This window comes from Sebastes fasciatus, chromosome 1 (assembly GCF_043250625.1).
Source record: "Sebastes fasciatus isolate fSebFas1 chromosome 1, fSebFas1.pri, whole genome shotgun sequence".
NCBI classification, from domain to species: Eukaryota; Metazoa; Chordata; class Actinopteri; order Perciformes; family Sebastidae; genus Sebastes; species Sebastes fasciatus.
Genome location: NC_133795.1, coordinates 15,591,190 through 15,613,031, shown reverse-complemented (window position 1 = coordinate 15,613,031; position 21,842 = coordinate 15,591,190). Strand labels below are relative to the sequence as shown.

General features: G+C 38.1%; 1 protein-coding gene across 3 annotated transcripts in view; it reads left to right on the top strand.

Moving 5' to 3' along the window:
- LOC141766120 (retinoic acid receptor gamma-A-like) overlaps nucleotides 1-21,842 on the top strand; it is a 93,119-nt gene that overhangs the window by 24,270 nt on the left and 47,007 nt on the right. Inside the window, exons 1-3 of one of the 3 annotated variants that reach the window (XM_074632701.1) lie at nucleotides 6,876-6,891; nucleotides 10,111-10,171; nucleotides 21,251-21,393. The gene's annotated coding sequence lies outside the window, so the exon portion shown is untranslated. Of the gene's footprint in view, nucleotides 1-6,875; nucleotides 6,892-10,110; nucleotides 10,172-21,250; nucleotides 21,394-21,842 lie in introns of those variants that run through there. The other 2 variants (XM_074632684.1, XM_074632693.1) reach the window with 2 other exon arrangements.

Sequence of the window (21,842 nt, the reverse complement as noted above, 5' to 3'; positions counted from 1 at the left end):
CCAGCAACGCATACGGTCATCGTTTCTGACGGCTGTCGTCAGAAAAATGTGACAGCACTGAACCTATCTTTTAGTTTTCTTTTACAGATTTGTGAATACATCATTAAATTCAAAATATTAAAATTAGGGCTGTCAATCGATTCAAATATTTAATCGCAATTAATCTAGGGCTGTCCTGAATACCATTTTTTGGGGCTTTGAAGCTTTGGTGAGTAGTAGTTGAAGGTATTCAAAGTAGTATTCCGAGGTATTCAAAGCTTTGGTGAGTAATATTCGAAGGTATTCAAAGTAGTATTTGAAGTTATTCAAAGCTTTGGTGAGTATTATTCGAAGGTATTCAAAGCTTTGTGGCGCAGCAGGGCGCAGCAGGGCGCAGCAGGCTGACGTAGGGTGACCCGGTGTCCCACTTTACGAGGGACTGCACGGTATTTTTGTCCCCTATCCCATGTACCACATATTGAGACAAGGTCCCACAATTTCATTGGTTATAGTTTTCAAAAGTCAAATCACTGCAGGACAGACGCTTTTTTTTAAAAATCTGACTTTTATCCAATGGCTGAGAAGAAAGCAGGGAAAGCTGTCATCACGGCGCTGTGTTTGCTGTCAATCCGCACACACGTGGGTCAAGTGCAGGTTGACCTTTCACCGTCGTTGCTACGCTACACACACACATCTCTACACAAACAGTGAGTCAGTGTGCTGGCTTCACTATGACTTGCTCCAAACTGCATGTGATTATCATAAAGTGGGGCATGTCTGTGAAGGGGAGACTCGTGGGTACCCGTAGAACCCATTTTCATTCATATATCTTGAGGTCAGAGGTCAAGGGACCTCTTTGAAAATGGCCATGCCAGTTTTTCTTCTCCAAAATTTAGCGTACGTTTGGAGCATTATTTTGCCTTTTTCCCTCTGAGCTAGTCCGACATGGTTGGTACCAAGCCCCCAGGAAGAGCGCTGGTTGTTGATTCCAACTTTCGTAGTGGCCAAACGTCGGTACTGCAACTTATGTGTCCGTCACGTGATGCCATTGGGCCCAATAAGACTTTTTCCCATAGACTTCCATTGGGAAAGAGACATCTGTAACTCAGCGGAGAAACCCTGTCACATATTTGCCTAATTTATTATACGGGTACAGTGGGGTCAAATTTCTGATGACAGCCGTCAAAAATGGTGGCCTTATGTGTTACTGGCTCTTTGCGGTCACAGATTTCGGTGTAACACCAGCACCGAGTGAAGATCAATAATTTAGCCTACCTTTGCGTAAAGGTGCACAGGTGCAAAGGTGATAATAAGTCTATTTCTTTTTTAAAGATGTTAATGGAAATGAGTGTGAGGTAGCCTATATAGCCTGCCTTTAGATTTTACCTTTAGCAGATGTTTTTGAGCTGAACAAACATTTTATGGAACACAATAGGCAGGCTTTTGAGAGAGTAGCCTAATTTTGATAAGTAAATATAGTAAGATTAGTTAAAACAATAAATATATATATTTTAAAATTCTCTATTCTAATCTTATTTAAAATAGGAAAAGATAAGATCAAGCTTCATCGATCCCCAGGAGACAGATTTAGCATTTTAGTAGAGCTTGGTGATATGGCCAAAATGTTCTATCTCAATATAGGTCACTTCATATCTCAATAACGATATACAGTATATCACGATATAGCATGTTTTCTGGTAATTCAATAAAGAAATATGTATATGAAATAACCACAAGGTAAAGCCTATTTTAGTATAGTGTGTGAATTAAATACTTGACAAATTAAAAGTACTGAGTATTTTCTCATTTTAAGAACTTTTAAGAAGAGTGCAAAATGAACACAACAGTTTTAAGTGAAATTATAGAGAGAAAATTTAAATAGGCCTTGCCTATAACACGATAGAAACCATTTAGCAAAAGTATATATGATAGACATTTTTATATTGTTTTGATGATATATATTGTCATATTGCCCAGCCCTACATTTCAGCACAAGAAACATGAGGGTACAGGTAAATAGAGAAAATATAATATACAGATAAAAAATATATCAAAGTTAGAAAGCTTTATACATTACATTACTCCATGCCAGTTTCAATTAATGAAATATCTATGTGCATAGTCAATAATGCACATTTCTGTTGTTTTTCCCTCCAGATTTAATAGTATATTTCTTAATATACCACACTTTTTTGGATAGGCTACACATTTATGCATAGTAAATATAATCAAGTATATTGTGAGGATAATATAACTAGAGTATGAACAAATAACAAATATCATCAGTGACATAAATACTGTACTTATATAACACATATACTGTATATAATGTAATTTTTGCTTAAAAAGACGAAACAGGGAAACAGAATTATTGATTGACAAATTTATCATATTTTTAACATCTTTTTGTTTTAGGTATTTTATTGTTTTAAATGCCTAAATGTACGTTTACTATATAATTTAATGTTGTTTTTTATTAATTTACTAAACACTGAAAAAAGTCAAATTATTTCAGTAGCACACTCCACACTTCACATAGCTTTGCAAAAAATAAAAAGTCTTCCAAATAAAACGTAACAAGACAGATGAAGTAAGAACACTAAACCATTTACTGCAATGTGAGGTCAATGTGTCAATGTGCCAGTCCACGTGCCTCCCCTGCTCAGGGCATTAACTGCTACACCTATACTTTATATAATGTAATTTTTGCTTAAAAAGACGAGACAGGGAAACAGAATTATTGATTGACAAATTTACCATATTTTTAATATCTTTTTGTTTTAGGTATTTTATTGTTTTAATTGCCTAAAAATGTATGTTGAATATATAATTAAAATTTGTTTTTTCATTAATATAATAAACACTGAAAAAAGTCTGTAATTATTTCAGTAGCACACTCCACACTTCACATAGCTTTGCAAAAAATAAAAAGTCTGCCAAATAAAACGTTACAAGACAGAAAGCAAGAACACTAAACCATTGACTCTACTGCAATGTGAGGTCAATGTGTCAATGTGCCAGTCCACGTGCCTCCTCTGCTCGGGGCATTAACTGCATGAGCAGTGCGCATGCGTAAAGGCCAACGCCCACGTCCTCATCACGGAAACCGGTGCAGTCTTACCGAGATTACCGAGTGTGCGCTCCTTCTCCAACACATAGACGATCTTTGCCTGAAAGAGCTGGCACGTGTTTGCTGGGCGGTGCTCACCGTGACTCCCACCTCGCTCCCACCGCTCCTCCTCCTCTCCATCACGTTTCCTTTCTCCTCCACACAGATTGTGTGTTTGTGTTATAACTACCGCCGGAGATTGGCCGGGATTCAGTGAATGTAGGTCAGGAGCTGCTCGGGCAAACACGAGCACCGTTAAAACAGGCTATACTCACAGAAAGCACACAGATATGTAAGAGAATTACATTTACCCTTAGGGTGATGTAAGGTGAGGGTGTTTTTTATTATAAAAAAAACCTTATTCTGGATAGATGAGCAGAATGAGAGACTCCTCACTGCAGCTTCTCTCTCTTGTAGGGAACTAGGCAATGGGGTCACAGTGTGTTTGATATTAAAGTCAGCACCTGCTCTGGATCTCAATGTCCTCTGCTCGGAGCTATCAGTTTCAATTAGCCTACGGGGATCTAATGATAGAACATTTTCTCGTCATAGACCTCTCAACAATGTTCATCCACACATTCCTACAGATTTTGACTCTGTCTGCTTGTTATAATCCCCAATGTAGCCTATTTCCTGACCAGTGAAGAAGAAAAATGATATTTGTATGCACTGATTCCAACTCAAGTTTGGTAATATGTGACAGTGAGTTGACATTTACTGAAACACTGTAATTAAGTACAATTTTGAGGCAAGCTATTTGAGTATTTCCATTTGATGCTTAGATAGATAGATAGATAGATAGATAGATAGATAGTAAATTTATTCATCCCGAGGGAAATTCAAGTTTCCAGCATCACAGTTCCATAGTGCAAACATATTAGTAAAAAGGCACAAGTAAGTAATACAGAGTATAAAAAATATACCAGATATAAAAAATAACAAGAAATGAAGAAACAGTTTGTAGAATGCCGTTAAACCAATCTATAAAGGTGCTTATACTTCTACTCCACTACATTTCAGACACACACAGATATATTTTAATGTTTACACATGTATTTAACAGCTAGTTTCTAGTTCATTTCAGGTTAAGATTTTGGCTAACACTTCATTTTACAGGTCTGTAAATTTCGTGGTAATGAGGTGATAATTAGCAAGTAACCTATTTACCTACATTTCTTTAGAATTACTGCCAAATTACCCCAATAAATACCTCAAAATTGATAAAACATTACTCTATTATAAACATTAGTTAATAATGATGTGCTAAAATAGCATATAATTGTTAAAATAGGGCCATTAGGCTTGAGAAGCGTCTGTGCGCTACTCTTCATCGGAGGTCAAAAACCAAAACTAATAGGAGACACTTCTGTGCAGACACAAATCTCACCATCGTGTGACTTATTGTCGACACAAATGTAACCTGGTAGCTAATGTAATGATTCAGGGAGTTTTTTAAAGAAATTTCAAATACATTATTTGTTAATTATCATCTATTTATCAGCAGACATGGAAATAAAGCATATTAAATTAACTTTGTATTCTTTTCCTGGAAATGTATTAAATAAATTACCAGCTATTGGGAACTAGCGTAATATAATTATTAAATAATGTTTATAATAAAGTAATTTTCGATAAATTTCTAGGTAAATATTGGGGTAATTTTGCAGTAATTCCAAAGACATTTCAAATAGGTTACTTGCTAATTATCACTTAATTATCATGACATTTGGGGACCTGTAAAATGAAGTGTTACCCAGATTTTACATAAAGAAACATGATCTAGTTTATAAAATTGATGTAGCGTGTTGTTTGAAATTAAACTAGCCAACTGTATGAAGTAGTTAAGTTCAAATTCAAGTTTATTGTCACATACATTACAAAGTACAGTTTAACATTCAAATGCAATGAAATGCATCCACCTTGGCTCTCTCATATTGACGATTAATCTGTTGATTATTTTCTCAATTAATCGATTAGTTGTTTGGTCTATAAAATGTCAGAAAATGGTGAAAAATGTCGATCAGCCCAAGATGATGTCCTCAAATGTCTTGTTTTGTCCACAAAGATATTCAGTTTATATATTCAGAGGAGTAAATAAACCAGGAAATATTGACATTTAAGAAGCTGGAATCAGAGAATTTAGACTTTTTTTGTGACTCAAACTGATTAATCGATTATCAAAATCTTTTCCGATTAATTTAATAGTTGACAACTAACCGATTGATTTTTTCAGCTTTACTCTCATCCCTTAAAAACGATATATAATGAGAATAAATAGGAGGCAGCAACAATAATAAGACCAACTACAACATTAGACCTACTGCTTACATATTGGTATTTCAATAATAATGATCCAATAATACTAATATAACACCAACAGGTGCTATTCTTTTCTAAATAATGAATAATTTTACTTTTGCTCCTTGAAGTACATTTAGTTGCAAATGCTCCTATACTTCTACTTAACTAACATTCTGAATACATGACATTTTCTTATAGTGTGGTATTATGTAGCTACTTTTGCATAGGTGATTCTTCCACCACTGGGGATAGGTATGCCATGGTTTAAACCAATGCCACAGACAGATTTTTTTTTTATATGAGCATACATTTCTTGTACATTATTTTGGCACAAGAGGCCCAATGGGTTTCTTAGCCATACACATGTAATCTACGCTCAAAGGAGTCATAATGTCCTGCTTTCTAATGAACTATTCTTCTTTAAAACATAGCACAACACATGAATGTTTTAATAATAAGACACAGCTTCAAACAATCTTTGATAAATTTGAAAACTTGACTGCAGCAAAAATATATATATATAACTTTTAAAAACAACTTAATAAAATAAAACTAATCTCAGACATTACATCCACCTGTACTTTAGGAAATATTGTCTTTGTAGCCGAAGGATACAGCATCAGTAATTAACTTCAGTACAGGACTCATGAGACAGTTCATAGTAAGGGAGACTCCTTTATTTTACTAAATAAGATTTATCAGTACTGTTTGTTCTAGTAAAAGTTCTTTATTAAAAAATAATTAAAAAACTTCCCCATACTATTTACTACTAGGTAAAACTGGACAATATAAAACTGATTTATATTTATGAAATAACATTATTGATAAACAGCTACTTAAATTGTTTTTAATAAAACCCAATCCACAAATTGACATCACATTTAGGCACAATAAACAAGTCATAACAGATTTATGACCTTATTATTAAAATGATGCCATGTGTTTGTTTGTTTTGGCTCAACTTCCTGTTTAATGCTCGCTCCACCCTTTTCAAGGACTCCTATTAACAAAACAATGAGATAATGATACGAGTTTGTATTGACAGGCGGAAGGCAAGGCAAGTTTATTTATAATGGTAACAAAAGTAGTTTGTTTATGCATATATCTTGTGAGGAAATACATGTTCTGTAATACCTCATGTCCCATACCTGAATTCACTCAATGTTTATTAAGTGGAATAAATGAATAAATAAATAGATAAATAAATAAATAAATAAATGTAATTTTGCTGCAGAGCCTCTGGAAGGCATACAGGGTGCACTGGGAGACTCACTGAAGTAAGGAGATCCTCAACACAAAATGTTCTTCCTGTAACAGAAGCCTACAGAAGATGTAATAATTAATTGAACAGCGCCTCTCTGTGGTCTAAATAAGTTGTGCAGCTTCACTTCTGGTGGACTAGACAGATGTGACTATTGCTGTTGTCGTTGTACCCAACAAATAATCAAGTCCTCTGGACATGAAGAGTTATTTGGGGCATGTCGTCGGTTTTAACATCAGAGGTCAGGTAATGTTCCTTTTGATTTTCACTTCAGACTCAAGGAGGTTTAATAGCTAAGGCTAGTATGATGTTTCATCAAATCGCTAACTAGTTAGTGAGATTGATATTTTTTTGTCACTTACACAGAAAAAATTGATTTGCTTTCATTGTAATAATTTTTTCAGGACTGGATGACCATACATTAACGTCAGAGCTGATTATTTTTTTGTTGCTTATGTGTGGCGTTAAAGGTCCCATATCATGCTAATTTTCAGGTTCATACTTGTATTTTATGTTTCTACTAGAACATGTTCACATGCTGTAAAGTTAAAAAAACAACTTTATTTTCCTCATACTGTCTGCCTGAATATACCTGTATTTACCCTCTGTCTGAAACGCTCCGTTTTAATGCATTTCAATGGAATTGCAACGGAATTGTGTTGCTAGGTAACAGTTTGGGTCCATGTTTACTTCCTGTCAGCTGATGTTATTTAAAAACGTTAAAACAGGAAATAAACTGGGACACATTTAGAATGTTTATGTTTAAAACCGTCTAATGGTCTAAGTATCATATTTGTGACATCACAAATGGACAGAAATCCTAACGGCTAGTTTCAAACACGCAATTTCTGAATACGAGCTGTGTGTGTTTCTCCGTATATTGAGCGTTTTGATAGTTTAACAGTATTTATATCGCACTTAAACCTGCGTTATAATATAAAAGACATGAAAATCTCACTTTTTACAATATGGGACCTTTAAGTTCTAGCTCTCCTGCGCACCTGTATGAGAGCACCAGGGTTGCCAGATGTGCGATAATTATCGTATTTGTACGATCATTTTTGACATAATAGTAGTGACATAATGTACGATAATTTGACCATTTTGTGACGCTTACAATTAGTAGTTTGTTTTAGTCTGCGCTGTCACATTTGAATTCATTTCCAGATGTATCCTACATCTGTGTTATTGCGGGACCTCTTCCCAGCCAATCATGCTTGGTGTAGGCTATGATGTTGATGATGAACGTGACTCATGAGCACAGCTGCTCAACGCTCATTTGAAGAGAGTTTGCCCGGGAGATAGCTTTGAATGCACCAGTAAGCCCAGTTATTTATTTGATTAGCTTCGTTTATAGCCTTAACTGTTTTCATGCAGAATATGAACAGACTTCCAGTCATGCTGTCTTATTTAATTTTATAATAGTAGGCTATTACAAAGCAGTTTTTTTTTTTTTTTTTAAATAAAATAATGTGGGTAGTTTTGTAGGTGTGTCAAAAAGTTGTTTCAATACATGTTTGGAATATTACACATTTACAGCTGTTTGTTCTTGTGGTTATGGCTCACTTCATAATAATAATCTTCCTCAAAATAAAATCATTTTAAGCCTCTAGTACAAGGCTTTGGTGTATGCTTGGTATTGCAGTAAGCCTTACAGTAACATTTCCAAAACAGTAAAATACTGTACTACACAATATGCCAAAAAATAACAGTATAATACTGTTCTTAATTTTATAGTGTGCTAAAAACAACTGTAGTCAGTTTTATGGTACATTTACCGTGGTATGAAATACATCAACTGGATAATTGTTGCCAGTAAGTTACTGTTCATTTGACAATAAACATTTTACAGTGCACCCTTCCCCATCAGAGCTATTTTATTTATTTATTTTTATTTGCACATATATAAAACTGCACAAAATCCAGTCAATGAAAGAAAAACAAGAAATATGTCAGGAGAGGTCAAGAAGCCACAGACCTCCCCCCAACCCCAGGAGAAAAAAAAATAATAACAAAAAGGAAGAAAGATCTAAACTAACATCATTTTAAAAATACAACAAAAGTGAAACAACAACAAGAAGTACACAAAATGTGCAGAAAAAACCCTAACCAAATAATGGAAAACAATCCAATAAAAACAATGAAATACATACAAAAAACATTACAGAAGAAAAGAAAATATATCTAAAGATATCAAAGGATAATTAGACATCATGAATGTGATGATGATTTCCTTTTAAAATGTTATAAGGATACCGAGCTCTTGATAACATGTATTTTGGTGTTCCATATTTGTACACCACAATATCTGAGGGAGTACTGGCCATGTTGTGTTTTGTAAAAAGGCAGGTGAAGATGATTAACCTGTCTAGTATTATGTGAATGAATTTGAAAATTATCTTTAAAGAAGTTGCTAAACGATGATGGTAAAGAAGAAGGCAAGAACATATATTTATATATAAACACACATATCTGATGAATATTTATGTCATAAACTGAAAGAGTGTTCAGTCTGCTGAACAGTGGAGCAGAGGCCTCCTTAGAGAGCTAAAAACGCAGGACTATTTATTCTCCACAAGGTGGCAGTGCTTGTGTAGGTAAAAGTATGTGAGGAGCTGGCTTTATTTTCAGTGGGCCGTGTTGGATCTTTCATCAAGTTCTCCAAGTCCTCACAAGGTTTAACTTCAGCAGTATAAGGGCTTTAAAACTTCAGCTTAGGTGTTGATTAATGTGTCTACGTCAGCAAAGATGCAGGGAGGACTAAATTAGACGTAAAATACATTAGCATTGGTGCTCTAATTAGAGTTGTAAGGCCATAGAAATATGAGCAGCCAAGCCTCAGTAACTCTGTTTGGAGTATATGCACACACTGCGCTGCTGAGGCCCTGTATTTGAGGGTTGTCAAAACATACTGTGACTTGTGGAATTTACAAGAGTTTTTCAGTCTTATTGCTCCGTTGTTACTGCTCCAAGTGACACCTGGAGAATGACAGGGGCTATCATCCATCACCTTACGACTCCTCCATGATGCACTCAGTATTGACCGTGACATTAATAGTATATTGAAAGTTTTTTAGTGGGGATGTAATGTCACTTCACTTTTATTCACCTGGAAAGTTTTAAAGAAGGAGTTTCTTTGTCATTGACTCTATAGAAATGTGGCAGTGTTACACTCTATTGATGGCTTCTCATGTGAGCTGAAATCAATACAGAGGCAGCATATGCAAAGCCCGGGTTCAGATCCAAAGCCTGGGTTTAGATCCAAAGCCTGGGTTTAGATGCTACATGACAGCGGTTTATCCACCACCCCTGCCTCATAACCAGACAGACTAAAAGATGATGCACCATATAGCGGACTCAAATGGGACATGAACAGCACAATAACAATGGAGTAGCCTAACATAATGAATTAATTTACTTTGAATATGATGTTCAGCCTTCTCTTACTTTCCCTTTCCAGCTGACATGCAGAAACAGCTCCACTGGACCAGGATGGGGGTTTACTTCCACCGTCAGGAGAGGTGAGTTTAAATGGTAACGAAAAGCAACAACAATGTGATGGACAGTAAATACTGTAAATACGAAGGCACGTCTCAAAAAAAAAACTGACAAGAGAACAACAATTAGGATAAAATAACTAATTTGATTTGATATTCAATGAACAAGTTTTCTCAGTTGCAGGCGTTACCCCGTCTGGAGGGCCGACATCAGCCTCGAGGCAGACACACAGCTGCTAATATGAAAAGTCAAGCAATTTAAAAACAGTGAAAACAGTGGTTGGTATGAGTCCAGTGGCAGCAGACTTGTGATGTAGCGTAGGAAAAAGTGACACCATGGGCGAGGTTGGCAATGGCAAATTGTCAGTTTATGAGTTTCAATGGGGCTGTGTAGTCGAGCTTTGCTCTTATAGCCAGGGGCGGAGTGGGGAGGTGGGGGGGGTGGCTTCTGAGGCTCCAGCTCCGAATGTTTTCTCGAAAGCTCTGAATCTTTTACGTTTTTAAAATACCTTCAACTTTGTGCCATTTCCCCTCAGTCTCTCTGACCGGACAGGCAAATGAATGGAACAAAAGTTCTATTACTGGGGGGGGGGGGGGGGGGGGGTCATTAGGGCTGGATAAAATCAAATACCGATATTATTTACCAAATACCTCAATATCGATAATGCGACGATATTGTACGGCTGAACAATGGTGCTTTTACAAAATATTTACACAATGACATTTTTGATAAATAATCATCAGTAATGTGGATATTATGACTTAGTTGATAAAGACGAATAATAAAACAGTTATAACAGTCTGGTTAGTTCAGAAAATTGCTTTATTTACTGTAGTGCGGCCTTTAAAAACAAGGAAAAGACAACACTAGTCTTATATCACAGTATTGATATAATATTAATATATTGCCCAGCACTATAACCTACTAATACTACTATACTATCTTCTAAAGAAATCTAATATAATTGAGTAAAAGTTCTTCTATTGGCCTAATATTTAATTCAGAGTATTGAAGGACATATATACTTGGCGTTATTGGGGATCTTTGATTTGCAATTAGAGCAGCCCAGATTATTATGGTATGGATTCAAATAGAGCAGATTTTCTGTGAACTCCAGCCTAGTATAACAAAAATAGGTTTCAAGATTAGTAATGCGGCAAATTCCTACTATACCTATGCATGTTATGTAGCTTAAAAATAGTAACATCAGACAATTTTTGCCTCTTTTAAGGTGACAGGAGTGAAAATTAATCATCCTCAACATTTGTCGTGTTATGGTTTCAGAATGATGAAGACAGTTGGAGAACAATTAGATACAAAATAGAATGTTGGCGCTACATGATGATTCTTTTTCCCTTGGCATCTATCATGTTTTTCCCAAATTATGTACAGATTTTTAGGCATTCTGTTATCAAATGGCTTGAAAAATAGTGCATATGACTGCTGTAAATGGGAAACAAAAATGTCCCAGAGGGAGGATACCCCCAGGTCTGGGCTGAGCCCCAGATGTTTCAAACGTCTACCTCCGCCCCTGCTTGTAGCAATGGAATATAATAATGACATGCCAGGTATGTTAGTACAGGTGGAGGCAGAGCCGGTGTGGGCTTCTCAGGTAGCGGGATATCTTCTGTGGGACACCGAGCCTAGGATGTTGCCTTTTCTTCTTTCTCTTCTCTGTCTCTCCTCCTCCTCTCCAGTAATTGTTTAAGCAGCAACCGCCATGTTAAGAAACAAATGGAAATAGTCACCTATAGGTCTCCATCACCACAAAGCCAAAACAGGATGTCAGCTTCTAACATCCCAAAAATAGAAAAGTTTCTGGTCTACACAGTAAATGTAAATTCATCATTTGAGCTTTACAGTAGGCAGGTCCAGCTTTAATCTCAACAGAGATGGAGGTCACTGGAGTTACAGGCATACACTGGACTGCTGCTATTAGCAACATAATCAACATAATTATATAAGATTTGATCAGTACACAATGAGGAATAAAATGTTCTAAACATGTTAAAATGACAACAGAACAGAAATGTGATAATGGCTTCATCTAATTGATTTGTGATTGCAAATAAACACAAAATCCCAATCAATAGAATCACTACAATGATTTGCATTGATTTATTGGCAGAAAAGGAATATAATATTCATAACTATGTTTTCATTAGTGTATATCACCTTAAACTAAGAATCATTGTGTTTTCGTTAGCTTAGAATGAGCCCTTCATATCTACATAAGGAGCGGGTCCTCTTCACGGAGTTCGCCATTTTGCTCCGCCATGTTTCTACAGTAGCCCAGAACGGACAAACCAAACACTGGCTCTAGAGAGAGCATTTCACATTTTTACGTTACCTGAAGGCCACTGTAGTTCTCTGACATGCTTGTGAAACTGAGGTAGAGTGAGCCGCCAAGTGCAAAACCGGTACAGCCAGCCGCCGTCTGACTTCTGTTGCTCTAAAGTAGTGTTATTATGGAAAGGATGGCCTCTGAGAGAGGCAAATGGCGTTACCACGATTTTGCACTCGGTGGCTCATGTTACCGCAGTCTTGGAAAGGGAGGAGTGAGTGGAGGGGTACTCAGTTGGTTGCAATCTGCAACCACACCACTAGATGCCACCAAATCCTGCACATTGTCCCTTGGACGTGTAGATCATTAGGACACCTCTTGGGAAACATTCAGAAACCATGTTGGTCTCTTGATAAATGAAAACAAAGCCAGTTTAGTACTATAATAGTAGCAACCTGTGTTGGCAGGCGGACTCTTGTCATGAGGTGCCAGGTTATCCTGATCCATCCCTACTGTATCCTGGCAGTTTGATGTATTCACTTTTGTTTAAGGACAGTGAGGAAAGAAGCTGTATGTTTTCACAATTTCCAGAGATCATGGCAGTCACACCGTGGGGTCAGAGCCAGGACATCTTTGCATTATCTCGTTTCTGTAGGTGCCACTTTTCCTGCATCTAGTTTTGAAATAATCACATCAACTCATACATGGTTGAGATAAGTTTAGGCAAATAAAACTACTTTGGTTTAGGTTTGGTAAGCATTGTGATTATGATCAATAAAACGAACATTGAAGGAAGTCAGGCATAAATCCGACAGTTTGTTCTTGGTAGCAGACTGGATTTGTGATTCATCACAGGGGGTTAGAGGAAGATTTATCAGATATTACCTTCAACCTGGTTCATTATTTGGCAGTTGTCTGAGGTAAATGTCACTCTCACTAGAAACCTGAGTATCATGGAACTTGCTTCAGTCTAAAGGAATAGTTATAATGAAATACACTTATTTGATTTCTTGCCGACAGTTAGATAAGATTTATACCACTCTCGTGTCTGTACACTTAATATGTAGCTGGAGTCAGCAGCCGGTTAGCTTAGCTTAGCAAAAAGAGTGGAAATAGGAGGAAACCGCTCTCCTGGCTCCGTCCAAATGGAACAAAATCCACCTACCAGCGCCTCTAAATCTCACTAATTGACATGTTATATTTAGTTTGTTTAATGTGTTTCTGCTTTATAGGGGGTTATGTGCCAGACTATTTCTAGGCCTTGACCGGTTTCTTACCCAGTTGCCAGGCAACTCCATTAAGTTACCCGTCCAGGCCAAGAAATAGTCCGGCACATAACCCCCATGTAAAACGGCAAATTGTCAGTTTTACACTTCAGTTTTTCTACAGTCTTTTCCAAGCTAAGCTAACAGGCTGCTGGCTGTAGAATCATATTCCCTGTACAAACATGAGAGTGGTATCAGTCTTCTCATCTAACTCTCGGCACAGACATGAATGAGCCCAGAATGTCAAACTATTCCTTTAAAACGGGTATTTACTCTCTGTCAGACATTTGAGGGCAACGTCTACTGATAATCTACAAAGTGTCTGACTGTGTGGGTTGAGGAGGAGCATGTCTTTGTGGACTGTCTCATATTGAGGATGAGGTGCTAGCGGGAGAGTTAAGCATAACAATTGTGCATTTTGTGATAAAAGCAACAGATTCAGCACAGACGTAGGATATTAACATGCTGCAAATTTGCCCCCTGAGGGCCAGGGCAGCCATAGGTGCTAAAGATTTTCCTAATTGTTGCAGAAAACTGATTTTATGAGTCTTGATGATTTCCAAGGTGTGTTCAAGTTGATTATATCAGATGTCAGAAGATCACAGACATGTTTTTTTCCACTCTTTATCTTTTAACCTGAGAAAACGTGAAATCTCAGGCTGAATCATTGAAAGAGCCGTTATAAGGGGCGGCCCCTGAATCGACCCTTTGTTAAGTCGCGCCCCTCGAACGCAGACTGGCCAATCATAGCGTAGCATCGGCCAGCTCCGACCAGGGTCCGACAACTTTCCGGCTCTGCTCCAGAGACTCTCAGGCGATCATTTCAGATTTTCTTCATTTTCAAACTGGCTTTGTGGATTTCGAGCGAGTCATAGTTAAACGTTGGGCCTGGGGCACGTGTAATAGTGATACTATAGTTACCTGGAGAGGTTGAAAACTTGGATGTATAAAGAGAAGAAGATATATGTTTCTTAAATCCTGTGAAGCAAATATTAGCAGAGTACGTTAGCACATCATTAAGCGTTAGCACTATTCTATGCTAGCTACTGAATGTACACACATGTTGCTTTTGCTTTTTAATGATTGTAACAGTGAATAAAGACCTACCCAGCTTTACAGGAACAGTGTTGTTCCTTAATTTCATTGTCTTCTGTCTCGATCGCCAGGTGATGCGGTGATTCACTTTTACACTGTTATCTTTGGGCTTTAACTTCTATCTTTATGTTTTCAACCTGTTTTCACTGCTGAATCAGTTCATCCTGATATATCCTTTAAAGGTCCCATATCGTGCTCATTTTCAGGTTCATACTTGTATTTTATGTTTTTACTACAACATGTTTACATGCTGTAATGTTTAAAAAAACATTTATTTTCCTCATACTGTCTGCCTGAATATACCTGTATCCACCCTCTGTCTGAAACGCTCCGTTTTAGTGCATTTAAACGGAATTGCGTTGCTAGGCAACAGTTTGGGCCCATGTTTACTTCCTGCCAGCTGATGTTATTTACATACACTGCAACAGGAAATAAACTGGAACACATTAAGAGTGTTTACATTTAAAACTGTGTGATGATCTATATATTGTATATTGTATATATTTGTGACATCACAAATGGACAGAAATCCTAACGGCTTGTTTCAAACGCACAATTTCTGAATACGGGCTGTGTGTATTTCTCCATATATTGAGTGTTTTGATAGTTTAAAAGTATTTATAAAGCACTTAAAGCTGCTTTGTAATATAAAAGACATGAAAATCTCACTTTTTACAATATGGGACCTTTAAACGCATATTGTAGATCCTGCCTGCTTCTCCCTGAGAAAAAAAAGCTTTTTTCGTATTATGAAGTAGCAGCGGCTAGGGGCGGGGCTTAGCGAAGGGTCAACTGGGAAAGACCTTGTGTCTGAGGCTGAAGGAGAGGGAGATGATGCGGGAGCCAGCGTGACACTTCTCTCGATCTTCTTCTTCTTTTCCTCCTCCTCCTCCAATTACCCGTCTTGATTTCTCCCCCCATCCAATCATTTCATTTTCGCAGCGCTGCGCCCTCCAATCACCATCTGTCCTCCAGGCAGCAACACTTATACATATCTGCTGTAATTAGACAATCACTTCCACATGTGGATCAAACTCCTTCAACCACTCAACCCCTACCTCACCCTCCCATCCGCCCACTGTCTCCTTTTTCCTCCCTCTGTTTTTCTTATTTCCCCGTCTCACACTCTACTACCCTCCGTGTGCCCCTTTTCACTTCTTCTCTCCCCCCTCTTTCTCCTCTCTTTCTGATTGAATTACCATAAGTGCAGGTCTTGGCCAAAATATGCCAGCTTGTTCTGATTAAAACTGTCCTTGTTATACCAGAGACTTTTCCAAATGGCTGTGAGCAGTTTGTGTGTGCGTAAGGGAGGGGGGTTAGGAGAGAGAGAGAGGGGGGTTCACATGCTGTTTTGTGTTGAAAAGAAAAATGCAGCCAGACAACATTATATGCCGAAAGATAAAGAGTGGAAGCCCCAGAACAAGATGGGGACAGAGTGGAAGGAGATGGAGAGGCAGCGCGGTAAAGCAGGAGGGATCAGAATGAGACAGTAATGGTAGTTGACAGAGCTGGGTTCACAACAGGTTCATGGTGACATCATGGTTGAATTTTGGGGAACATTTATATAGGAAAAACTATTCGCTGTTCATTGGATGCACATGTACACCCCCAACCTCCTCTTTCTTTCCCGTCCTCCTCCTTTTCTTTCTTTCTCCACTTAGCCACAAACACTAATCAATGCAAACAAACACCAAATATGCAAATTCGCATTGGCACTTTCAAATTTTTGGTCGCGCTATTTGTGTTTCTTTGTTAACGCATATACTTTACCCAGATTTTGCCTGTGTTTGAATAAAAAAAAACTAATTTCTGAGGTTGTGTGTTAAACTTTATAACCCCAAACTGACAACTGCTACCCATAGTGTCGCTCCTTTCGCTCCCTCCTATATTCTCCCCCCCTAGTCCTCGTTTTCTTTCCTCCTTTGCTCCCACTTTTTTTTTTTTGCCTGCAAGTCTAGCCAACCCACACCACTGGTACAGTATGTTCTTTGTGTGCATGTTAGCTGTTTGAGAGACAGAAAAGACATAAAGGAGCCCAGGGACCCGAAACGTGTTTATGGTGTATGTGTGGGTGTGATTATATTTGTGTCAGCTATTTTTCTTGCTTGAAGAAAATTAACAGCAGAGAGTTGTGGTGTATTAAAGGTTCTTTGTGTCTTGTGCATTTTTTTTTTTGGTGGCAGTGTCTTTTGGTTTGTGGGCATTTGCCAGCCTTAGTATGAGCGTAACTCTGTCTTTGCCTTCGATGCATGTACGGTTGTATGTTTGTGTGTGTGCCCGAGCGAGAAAGCGAGCTTGTCATGCATGCCTGTCATCCTCTGCATGCCTCTCCGTGCACCACAGAGCTTCACATGACATCAATCTGAGAGCAGTGGGATAGTGATCTCATTACCAACAGCCTGTTGCTGATTAAAACCTGCCGTCTGCACCCTCCTCCTTCACAATTCTTTTCTTCTCTCTCCTCTCCTGCTTCCTTGTCCTTTGCTCGCCGCCCCCCCTCCTCCTGCCTCCTGCCTCCTCCACCCCTCAACTCCAGAGTCGCACCATTCTGTGGTTTCTCCGCTGCTTGCTGCCAAAAAGGGCCCCATTTCGAGCTCTGCAGAAAGTTATAAGCTCCCCTCTTTTTCCTCTTCAGTTTTTCTCCTTTGTTTCTTTGTTCTTGCTTCTTTTTGCTGTACACCTTTAGGCGTTCTTTATCAGAGGCCTCCAATATCCTACCTGGAGGCCTCATCGAAACCCTTCTCATGTTCCTAATCTGCTTTCTTAGTCAACCCTTTTGACACTAAACAAGAACAAAAGAGAGAGAGAATGAAAATGTCTGTGAATGTCTGTGAGTGTGTGCATGTAGCAACATGTTGTGCTTATTACTGCCCCATAGATTTACAGTCAGAAATATACAAATGTTTCTTTCACACTCAGCCAGATGTTGTACCCCCCCCTCCTCTTTGCGCATTTCACTGACACAGAAACACAAACGGGACTAACCTTTCACCTCCCTCGCCGACACTGTTGCTGAGAAGTGTGGCAGTAACTCAGATGGTTGAAGCCTCTGATTGGATGGTCTCCAGTTCCATATTTGTGAAAGAAGATATCAAAAAATGTCAAGTTTCATAGCAGAAAATACAGATTTTGACAAAGATTTAATGTAGACTAGGGCTGTCAATCGATTAAAATAGTTAATCGCAAGTTAATCGCACATTTTTTATCTGTTCAAAATGTACATTAAAGGGAGATTTGTCAAGTATTTAATCCTCTTATCAGCATGGGAATGGGCAAATATGCTGCTTTATGCAAATGTATGTATAGAATTGTTATTGGAAATCAATTACCAACACAAAACAATGACAAATATTGTCTAGAAACCCTCACAGGTACTGCATTTAGCATAAAAAATATGCTCAAATCATAATATGGCAAACTCAAGCCCAACAGGCAACAACAGCTGTAAGTGTGTCAGTGTGCTGACTCGACTATAACTTGCCCCAAACTGAATGTGATTATCATAAAGATGGTATGTCTGTAAAGGGGAGACTCGTGGGTACCCGGAGAACCCATTTTCATTCACATATCTAGAGGTCAGAGGTCAAGGGGCCCCTTTGAAAATGGCCATGCCGTTTTTTTCTACTCAATGCTTTTTTAAGTTTCCATTCAGTAGTGTATGTATAGTAAAAGGTGCTGAACTAGGAAACAACAGAATAAATATCTGTCCCCTATTTGTACATTAAGTCCCACACTAACAAAATCCATTCCAGATATTTCTTTTGTTCTACTATTGAAAACACACACACATTGTATCACTGCAGAGAGCTATTTACTATTCATTTATCCCTCCCTCCCTCCCACCCTCACCATGTGGCTTGGATCTGTTGTTTCCATGTCATATATGACAGGAACCCATAAAGAGGTCAATTTCACAGAAGTGTGTTGCCAACATGTTTTGTATATTTAATCATAAAACTACAAGAATATGCATAACAACACCTGATTTAGCAAGTTGGATTAATTGTGAGGATATCGTACAGTTTGATGGTGCAATGCTTCGTTCCATTCTTTATATAAAGCCCCCAAGATTGTGGCAAAAGACATAACCTGCTTTTGTTGCTGTATATACTGTATGTATATTTTGGGGGATCTATTAGCAGAAATGGAATATAATATTCATAACTATGTTTTCATTAGTGTACAATCACCTGAAACTATGAATCGTTGTGTTTTCGTTAGCTTAGAATGAGCCCTTCATATCTACATAGGGAGCGAGTCCTCTTCACAGAATCCGCCATGTTGCTCCGCCATGTTTCTACAGTAGCCCAGAACGGACAAACCAAACACTGGCTCTAGAGAGAGCTTTTTGCGTTTTTATGTTACCCGAAGGCCACCGGGGTTCTCTGACATGCTTGTGAAACTGCGGTAACGTGAGCCGCATTGTGCAAAACCGTGGTACCACCAGCTGCCGTCTGACTTCCGTTGCTCCTAAAGTAGAGTTATTATGGTAAGGATGGCTCTGAGCGAGGCGAACAGCGTTACTATGTTACCACGCTTTTGCCCTGCATTCGCGGCTCATGCTACCACAGTCTTGGAAAGGGAGGAGTGAGCAGAAGGTGTACTCAGTTGGTTGCAATCTGCAACCACACCATGTTGCCAAATCCTTCACACTGTCCCTTTAAAGCTTTTAGTGTAGTACTGTTTAAACTATTTTGTTTAGTAATACGAATAAATAAAAAGCCTCTTTATAGTCTGATTTGGTTTAAATTGGATGTAATAAGGAAATCTAACATTTTAAAACATTTTTATAAAAGTTCTTTACTACATCAATTGTTCCTTTTGTTTCCAGGCATTCATTTATTTCGATGTATTTAATTACAATTATTCTCACAGATTTTTCTGTATGGGGCAGACTTACTCAACAATAATGACCAACTTAGTGATTTTAGGACAAACTGTATGAATAATTTATTTAAGTGTACATAAATGTCATTGTTAGGAGACATGGTTGATAAAAACGATTTCATACTAAATATTAAACCTGTGTTGAGGACTCATAACAGCTATTTTGTGTTTTAAAACCTAATTAACCAGTCAAACTGAGAGTGTTTTGCAAGGTGACCTGCGCTGACTGTAGTGGGCCGGCTCGCCACTGAGGCCAGTCAGACAGTCAGACAGTAGCAGACAGTTTTATCTCTGACATGAAGAGGCAGGTAGCTCTGCCCCCCAGGGGCCGACTGGCCAGGTTTGATCTCATCACGGATCAAATGTATCGCCATTAAGTGCTTCCTTACCAGAAAACTGCTGGGTTGATTTGCTTATAGGAAAATCCTGTAGGAGGAAAAAGAGTCCACTTGAACTGATTTAAAGGTGCGGGGACTGCCGAGAGAAAGGCCCTTTGTATTTCTCAGGCTAGGAAAGATGGAAAACAGCTCATGGTAGTTTGCATTTTGGAGATTTAATGAAGTCCTCTATAACATATATACCAGGCTCGTATATGATTTTCAGATATCTATACTGTGGATTTGGGTAACACTTCATTTTACAGGTCCACAAATTTTATGGTAATTAGGTGATAATTACCAAGTAACCTATTTGGAATTACTGCAAAATTACCCCAATATTTACCTCAAAATTAATCAAAAATGTATTTATTATAAACATTATTTAATAATGATATGCTGAAATAGCATATAATGGTTAAAATAGGACCCTTAGGTTTGAGAAGCGGCTGTGCGCTGCTCTTCATCAGAGGTGGGAAACCAAAACTAATAGAAGACACTTCTGATCAGGCACAAATCTCACCATTGTGTTGCTAATTGTCTACACAAACGTAACCTGGTAGCTAATGTAATGATTCAGGGAGTTTTTAAAGAAATTTCAAAGAAGTTATTTGATAATTATCATCTATTTACCAGCAGACATGGAAATAAAGCACATCAATTAACGTTGTATTCTTTTCCTGAAAATGTGTTAAATAACTTACCAGCTATTTATTACCGCTTATTGGGAAATAGCGGAATATAATTATTAAATTATATTCATAATAGATATAAGTCCAGAGTCAAGACCCAAGTCAAGACAGCCAAACAAATTAGCCAAAGTAATTTTCGATACATTTTGAGGTAAATATTGGGGTTATTTGGCAGTAATTCATAATAAATTACCATGAAATTTGCAGACCTGTAAAATTAAGTGTTACCTGGATTTGTTGTGTACATAATCTGTTGCACACTCTTCTTATTTGAAGACATTATTTTGTGTTTAATAGTATTTGCAATTTACTGTAAACAAGTTTAATTTGTACAGTTGTTTACATGTGATCTGTCTGAACGGATTGACTCACTGTTTTTTACTCATTTTGTTACATGAAAACATAATTAACGTTGAACGTTGCATTTCCAGTTTTTGAGTTATTGTTTCCATCGTCCTGAGTCATAAGGACACCGATGCTGAGCGCATTTCTTCCCCATCAGGGATATGTAGTCACAATAAAGCACCGAATGGCCCTTGATTGGCCCCAGGCCCCTGGACTCCCACATCGGCTGGCCACGGCCCCAAAGTCGAGGCATTGTAAACACGGAGCGAAAGCCAAGGGCTGATACTGATATCCCCTAAGGTGAGCAGCCCTCTGCAGCATGTGTGTTTGTGTATGTCTGTGAGTTAATGACTGTTTCATTAGAGCGAGTGTGTGTGTGTGTGTCCATGCACCGCTCGGCTGTGTGTGTGTGTGTGTTAGTGGAGGCCTATCTTTGGATGGTGAGCAGTGGAGGAACAAATTTAGAAATGCAGAACAAACACTCGCAGAGTTGAAATCCAACAAAAGAGCGTTGACTGACAGTACAGTGTAGAAGGAGTGGAGGTAAAGAGAGAGAGAGTGAGACAAAGAAAGAGAGAGAGAGACAGGGGAAGAGAGGGGGTGGGCAGCGAGTTGAAACCTAAGCTTTCTGGACCCTGTTTTCCCTTCCTTCGGGCATTCTGTGGCTGGTAAAAAATGTGCTGTATATTTGAAGTGTTGGATCACGTGACAAAGGCAGGGTTTGTGAATCAAAGTACACAATGATTTCA